This window comes from Durio zibethinus, chromosome 21 (genome assembly GCF_047325235.1).
Source record: "Durio zibethinus cultivar Kanyao isolate XHJ-2024 chromosome 21, ASM4732523v1, whole genome shotgun sequence".
In the NCBI taxonomy this organism is placed as follows: domain Eukaryota; kingdom Viridiplantae; phylum Streptophyta; class Magnoliopsida; order Malvales; family Malvaceae; genus Durio; species Durio zibethinus.
Window position 1 is genome coordinate 626680 of NC_143182.1, and position 7785 is coordinate 634464.

The 7785-nt window shown below is 32.1% G+C and overlaps 1 pseudogene; it reads right to left on the reverse strand.

Moving 5' to 3' along the window:
• Positions 1-2336: 2336 nt before the first annotated feature.
• Positions 2337-5114, reverse strand: LOC111305865 (cation/H(+) antiporter 15 pseudogene; annotated as a pseudogene).
• Positions 5115-7785: the final 2671 nt, after the last annotated feature.

Sequence of the window (7785 nt, forward strand, 5' to 3'; positions counted from 1 at the left end):
AGAGAATTACCAATTTTTTTTCCATTAATAAAAATCTTTAAAGGGTTTGGTCGAAGAGGAAATTGAAGGAAAGAAAGTGAGAGAAGCAAGAACAACAGAACTAAACTTGTCCTTTTTCCAAGTTTCCAACCAATTGGATGCGAGAAAACATCCCATTAAATCAATTTGCCACCTCTTCATATTCACTCGGCTATGATTCTCTCCGACTATAAAGAAGCTACGACTGCTAGAACTGCTTGCCTTCACCACTCGTTTGCAATGGGATTTCAGAGGGAATTGTGTCGTAAAGGGGCACCTCGTCAATTGCACTAAAAAGAAGATAGTATTGGACGCAGAGAAGCCGAACCAAAAGAGATAATTATCCATAACAGCACTGACCCAAGTACTATCAATCAAATCATCATGTTTCAACATTGTCCAGACAGGTTTTGGTTTCGGATTCTGGCTTGAGATGTGATAAAAATTCGTTGTCTGTTTCTTTTAAAATACTAGCAACTTGAAAGATACGTATTTTAATAATTTATGGTCGGAGGTGCAGTAGTAGGAGACTACTCATACACCGTCCAATACCATTTAAAACCCCTGCCACAGCATGTCGGTTTAAGAAAAGTTTCTCTGCTTAAAACATAGTGAAAGTTCTCGTTATTAATATTTATTCAACTTACGTTTATATTTTTAATCAATTTTTAATTAATTTTTAATTAATTTAAAATTATTAAATTTTAATCGTAATTCTGATTCAAATTTTTATTATTTTTTAAATAGTAGAGAAGATCATTTTCTGTCTGCTTAAACATTTTCACCTTTAAATTTATTTTATTTCCTTTTACTCTATTAAGTGAAGTTGAAAAAGAAAGAATCAATTGCAATAATAAATCTTAATTATGTTAGGAATTGACATAATCGTTAAATTGAGTTCGATTTGTTGAATACATAGGTAGTTTCTAAATATAGTCATTTGATATTTGAATCAACGCAACTGTGGCCTACGCTACTTCATGACTTCGAGGGATTTGAAACAGATATTGACTAATCTCACCTTTGCAAAGATGAAGATATTGTTTGCCAGGCATCAAAGTCTGGAAAGTTTACACTTCTGTAACACATGAAGCTGGATCAGCATCAAAATCTCTCTATATTAGCTTCTTGTATAAAAATTAGAGGATCATATAGGCAATTACTATAATTTCATTTTTTGATTTGTGGACTGACAACATGTTCTCTTTGTTTCTTTGGATTAATGAAATATCATTTATAAAAAAAAAATATTGTTCAATGAAAATAGTATTAGTACTTTTAATTATAGTATTATGTTAAAAAAAAACAATAAAGTTTTAGTCGCACTTGTGTATTTTGCAAACTCTACTGATTTGGAAAAAAACAAAGTAAAATATTTACACATGTTAAGGTTGAAGTCAACCATAAACCATGAACATGATCTTATTAATTAAAAAAAAATCAAGAAAGATATACGGAACCTCTTTTTTTTTTTTTTTTAATACTTTTCTCTTTGTTGAAGTGTTGGGCTAATTGGCTGAGCCTACATCAAAACATTGCTGTTTTCTTGAATGGGCAATTGGGCAAGTGGGGTTAGCCACGTTCAATTACGATCTGTTGGTACTGTTCTGTTCCTTTAACCTAAGGTCTACAACTGCAAAAAAGTCCCCCGCCTAGTGCCCACCAGGGGCTAGAATTATTATCTTGGTATCTGGAAGAAAAATCCCAAATATCTGACTTTCTGCAACCTTTGTTTCGTCTAACAATATTGATCAATTCATTGTTTCCTTCTTTACGCACACAACTAGTCGCAATAGAAATATGAACTATTATGAGGCCAGTTATGGAAAGAAAGAAAAAACAGAGTTACTAGCAATTGAACAAGAAACCCAAGAACTGTTGTATCTTTCATGCCTGATAGTAAGTAATCAAAATTGGCAGTGAATTTTTTCTTTTTTTTTTCAGCTCTTAAAAAAGAAAGCAACTGCTCTGATTTGGGATAACAGCCACTTATAACCCAAGTTTTTCAAGGACTTGATACCAGCAATCAAAGAAGAGAAGAAATGGTTGAAACATTGGAGAAAACTATCAAAGGTTCTTTATTAAAAATAGATGTATAAAAGAAAGAATTTTTTTTCATTTCTTCCTGGAATATAATGCAAAAGCAGATTATGCAGAAAAATAACCATTAAATATCTACTATTGTCCGTGACTTTAAATTCTGTCAAGCAACAGGAATTTTCTTTTAACGAGCAAGAAGATAATGGCTAGTGACTAGTGAGAACTCTCTTTTACGATCCCAATAAAAACATTATCTGTCATCATTTCTGACCATTTGATCAATAATAACCATCGTCCGATCTTCTATGATTGACAAAAGTTTCCATCGCAGAGTGCGAACTGTTTCCAAACATCTTGAGCTTCTTCGATCCAGTTGGCAGAGTAGCAGATTGCTGCACAACCAAAACAGAAGGTTGTGATTCGAAATCCGTTGATGTTAATGTCTCCCCAAGCGGTCCCAACTCCGGAGAATCACTCCAGTTTGATAGCCCTGCTGTCAAAGGAGATTTTATGCCATTTCCTCTTCCTACTACGTACAAATCAAAATCATTGTAAACAGAAGTTATGGTCGACACAATCTGGTCTCCACCGTTAACTTGTTTTTCGATGTAAGCTATGGATTGATCATGCATTGTCCTGAACCTGAACTCGTTTAAGTAATCATCATCAAGCTGCTTCTGCTTCTCTCTCTCAAACATGGCTGTCAAAATCCCTGACTGATCAAATTCGTCTTCAAAGTTATCGGTCGACTCAGAAACGTCTTTTCCCGGAAGAAATCGCACTACGGTTAGTATTAGGCTTGGAGTGCCTGCCATTCTCCAGGCATAAGCTAATGCCTCTCGGTCATCTGGTCCCTCAACGAACAGCATGGCAATGCGACACTCCCGCATGCCATTTTGTGATTCTTGATTAAAGGTTGAAGTTAAGCCACGATCAACAAGTAAGCCAACGGTACAGGGTGCAGTTGCCAGCAAATTTCGGTTCACTTGTTTATGCTGAAGGTTTTCATCTGTCCATCCGCCAACAGCATTTGGTTGCTTGTGAAATGGGATCAAAATGATATTGGCGAGCTTGTCTAGTGCAAAGTTGCTAACATCCTCGTGCATGGAGGCGTAAGGGGACACTGCTGTTAGAGGCTGAACAGTGACCGCATGGTTGTCATTCTCGAAGGATTCAAAGGCACTGGCAATTTGCTCCGCTTCAGCTTTTTCTCGAGTGGCATTGTTCCCAGAATCGGTGGTCTTACTCTTATCATGGAAAATTATCATTGCAGAAGCGCGTCCAGCAAGCTCAACCAAATGGACAGCAAATACAGTTATCGGGGATTTCCTTGTGGCGTTTGAAAATTGCAAAAGATTAATCAAGCCGGATACATTTCTGGTGGAATGAACGCATGCAAGGACTCGAAGTTGTGCTTCTGGTTTACTTTTCTCTAAGTTACTATGATAGTATTGCTTCATATGTCTTGCTGACTTGTGAGTGAAACTGACTACTGGGCCAATAATGATTGTCATTACCATTAGGGCAGCCATAATACAAGAAAAAGTTTGTTGTTCTAAACCCTGAAATATATACATCATGCGCATATCTTAGTTAGTGTGAGGTATTTGGCTTGGACATATATATACTTTTAGCAACAATTTAAGGATGATATATACATAATGATGAAAAGCGTTTTAAAACCTACCTTCATGTTTCGACCTTCATTAAGAATAATGAGCGCTAGAACGCCTTTGGTGTTCATCAGGATTCCAAGAGCCAAACTATCTCGCTTTGGGCACTTGAAGTAGAGGCAGATAAGAAGCGTGCTTACAATCTTGGCACAGCAAGCCAGAAATACAACTAGCAGCACCAGTCCGACAGAAAAGTCAGCAAAAATATATTCCAAATTGGTTCTAATGCCAGTAATCATGAAAGTAGGGGGCAGCAGAATCCCCACTACGTACTCTTCAATTTTGTCCATGATCGAAATCCCTAGCTCTCCACCGGGTATCATGAGTCCAAGCATAAATGCTCCAAACATGGAATGTGCCCCACATAATTCTGTGATATATCCACAAAGGAGCACGAGTGATAGAATGAAATATACGTGCTTATCCACTGTTGATGATTCTTTGCTTGTTGCAGAAATTTGTTTCAGTGTCCAATAGATAAATGGACGCATCATAAACCAGAAGATTGTCATGCCGAACAGGACTAGGATTGCCACGTACAATTCCTGCTGCCCATTGATTAGAGATACTATTACCACAAGAAGAAACCAACAAGATAGGTCACTAACAACGGCTGCAGTCAAGGCCGTTTTACCAAGATCCGTGTACATGAGCTTGAGGTCTGAAAGTATTCGAGCTAGGTCCGGAAAGCTTGTAACGCTGAGGGCAATCGACCAGAAGAAAGCACCCATCACAGGTGAGCGAATTGTACTTTTTTGTTGTTGCCGCACCAGGGAATGTAACCCCGCTCCTGCAATGCTGGGCAAAATAATACCAGCAATGGAAACGCTCAAGGCCGTTTTTCCTATTTTCCGAATTGGGGTTAAGTCCATCTCCAGACCCACCAGGAACATATAGAAAGTTACACCAAGGTTCGCCATTGTTTCCAGAAGCAAAGTCCCCTCAAAAGGACTTATAATACTTGATATCAAGGCCGATATACCCAGCGCGCTTGGTCCTAGCAGAACGCCAGCCTACATATATATAAACATTTATATATACATATATAATATGATGATGATGATGATGATGATGATGATGATGAACAAACAAGATTAAAAACAACAATTAAGCTTACTACACATGCAATTAACATACAAGAATCTCAGAAAGAAACCGAGGTTGACGAAGAGGTCCGAGGACGAGCATCAAAATACGCGTGAGCGCTATGAGGATGCTTAGTTGCATCATAAAGATAGGAAGGTTTTTCATCAAGGGGTTTACTGCTTGCCAGGAATTGTTGGATATAGGTTTGGTATCATTATAGCATATGGTAAATTCATTGTTCAGGCCAAAGAAAATCCTGTACTTCCCTTTATTTTCGAAATCTGGTCTATGAGCCATTTTGGCACCCCGGTTCTTTCTTCTTGCTTCACCTACCTATCCCAGGGCCTGCCCCAGCAATGAATTAAACTGCTGGTGTCTTGAATATAAGCAAATGCATATGCCTACACCAATATTTAATTTTGGAGAAAAGAAATCAAATTAATAGTCATGCAGCCGATTTTTCAGGAAAACAGGTTGTAATCCTTTCTTATAATTATATCTTGTTGAGGTTTTAGTTAACTTCAAATACAACTAATTGTTATGGTAATCAATTAATTGGTTAGTGGTTTTCATTTCAGCCTACAAATTAATTAATTAATTAATTAATTATTAAATTTGATCACTTAAACGAAACGACTCAATCTTGTCTAGCTAGCTTTCATATTTTGATTCTGGTTTGACATAACAATCTTGCTAATTTTAGTTAATTTCTATATTCTATATGCTGCTATATCACAGTTAATTTAAGTTAGCAGGAGTTAAAATCAGCAAATAATTGTACTCACTGTACAAAAAGTATAAATAAAACTAGCTGATGTGATGCATCATGTTGATAAGAAATTGGCAGGAAATTAAGGAAACATTCTGTTTCGAGACAATTACATATCTACGGCAACAAAGGAGGGTGCAAGCCCTGAAGTTGGCAAATTCTGGTTATGAGCTAACCTAAAATTGGATTTGATTCCTTGTCAATTGCTTTTGAGCCAACAAAATTGGAGGCAATATTCCTCCACCGTTTTTTTAATTTCGTCGACACTTGACAATATATAAAAAGTCAAGAGACTGTAAAAGGAAACTCACACGAATATAACTTAAAGGTTTAAAGACTTGATGCATAAAATAATAAATAAAATAATATGATAATTATTTTATTTTTATTTAATTTATATTTAATTTAAAAAGATAAAATTATAAGAAAAATTATTATAAAAATTCATATCCAACTTATAAGGTATTGTTCACTTTAACACGAAAATTTTATAATTTTATTTTATAAAAAGTATCTCACAGATTTGAGTTTAAGCTTTAACATATATATTATAACAGATCCACAAAATATCTCGATATAAAATTGAAGTGTCATAGGATGATTCAATCCTCTCAAAGTAAAAAATATTATTTTTAATTCATGCAATTAAACTTACATATCATCTTATATCTTTAAAAATTATATCAATAATTTAAATAATATAAATTTTGAGAAAAAATAATTTTGATCAATAAATAAATTATCTTATCTTAATCCTTACACACATTAAATATAAGATAAGATGATATTATTTAATTTAATCTTATTTATAATATCATTTTATTTTTTCATATCATAATTTTATGTATAAAAAATGATCTAAGGTGATCTCATAGTGAATATCGGTGAATATGTAAAATAATTAATTAAATCGTTCATATAAAATTAATTAACTAGGTACTAGGTACTATATATATTTATATATTTAATAATTTACATATTAAAACATTTTAATGATTTTTTCTCTTTTTATATTTATTTTGGAAACGAAGGCATTTGAATATATATATATATGCTTTAAAATTTAGTGAAGGATAATGTTACGTAAATGCTAGTTTTTATTATCTCATACTTTACACGTAAATATTTGTTTTTTTTATTTATTATCATATAATAATTATATATTGAATCTATAATTACATATATTGACTATAAATAACTAATTAAAATTTACATATATATATTTATCGTGAAGATCATATGTATGATGCATATATACCATAACCAATCATAATTAATAATTAATTGAATAAACTTGAGAAGTGAGAATTACATTTTAAAACTCCAAGAAAATCAAAACTTACATGTAAATTTCGTGTAATTAGAAACAAACACAAAGAAATTATAAAAAAGAATAACTACTTGGTGCTTATTTGATAAAAAAAAAAAAAAAAAAAAGAATGTGAAAAAAAAGTTATTACTTAGGAAAAAAAAACTAAAAATCGGGTATAAATTCAAAATTATTTTTTTGTATACTTCATATATATAAATATATATATATATATATATATCTTCGGAAGATAACTTTTAATTAGCATTATACAATATTTTGAACAATTAGAAATAAAAATCATTATCAACATTCAACAATATTAAATTCATAAATTAAAAACGTTAAAAACACTTTTTAAAAAATAAATTAACATTTAAAAGAAGAAAAAGAAAACACACAAGTATTAAGTATATAATATAATAAAACCGACTCTCACACTTTTGATAATAATCATAATTAAACTGTTAATAATACAATATTTAAAAAAAAAACATTAAAAAGAAAAGAAAAACACAAAAATATTAAGTATATAACATAACTAAATCTATTATAGCACTTTTTTTAATTACAAGTTATAGCATTTCTAATAATAATCACAATTAAATCATAAATAAAAATTAAGTAATTAAAACTATTAAACTTAGTACTTTGTTTTAAATTCTTATTAGTATTAATATATGATTTAGATTATAACTTAGTTAAAGCTAACACCTAGTTGAGTTATTAATGAATTATAATACCATTTTTATAAATAGTAAATTTAAAATAATTTAAAATAATAAATGGCATTTTATGTCTATTTTCATCTGTTCAAATAAAAAATTCTCAACATCCGTACTTGTGTATACTAAGAAAATAACTTAGTTTAAATTTGGATCGGATTTTCA